The sequence below is a fragment of the Bison bison genome, unplaced genomic scaffold (assembly GCF_000754665.1).
Source record: "Bison bison bison isolate TAMUID 2011002044 unplaced genomic scaffold, Bison_UMD1.0 scf7180017864508, whole genome shotgun sequence".
Lineage (NCBI taxonomy): Eukaryota > Metazoa > Chordata > Mammalia > Artiodactyla > Bovidae > Bison > Bison bison.
In genome coordinates, this window is record NW_011495064.1 from 90,399 (window position 1) to 90,924 (window position 526).

General features: G+C 36.9%; 1 protein-coding gene across 1 annotated transcript in view; it reads left to right on the forward strand.

The window, feature by feature from the left end:
- Positions 1-526, forward strand: part of LOC104980959 (THO complex subunit 2-like) — a gene marked incomplete at both ends in the record, with an annotated part of 113,276 nt that overhangs the window by 77,813 nt on the left and 34,937 nt on the right.

The following is a 526-nucleotide window of genomic DNA, read 5'->3' on the forward strand; positions in this document are numbered from 1 at the left end:
TGCTTGATCTTGACATAAAGGCTGTATATGGTGAACCCACAGCAAACATTTTTCTCAATGGTAAAAAATTGAAAGCATTTCCTGTAAGATCAGGAACAAGACAAGGGTGCCACTCTCACCACTATTATTCAACATAGTTTTGGAAGTCCCAGCTATGGCAATCAGAGAAGGAAAATAAATAAAAGGAATTCAGAATAGAAAAGAAGAAATAAAACACTCACTGTTTGCAAATGACATGATACTATACATAAAAAAATAAAAACCTAAAGATACTATCAGTAAATTACTAGAGCTAATCAATGAATTTAGCAAAGTTGCAGGATACAAAATCAATATAGAGAATTTACTTGCATTCCTTTGTCAGTTTTCAGTTCAGTCACCTATTGGTGTTCGAATATTTGTGAGCCCATGGAATGCAGCATGCCAGGCTTCCCTGTCTATCACCAACTCCCAGAGCTTGCTCAAACTCATATCCATAAAGTCAGTGATCGCCCTACCAACCATCTCATCTTCTGTCACTCCCTTC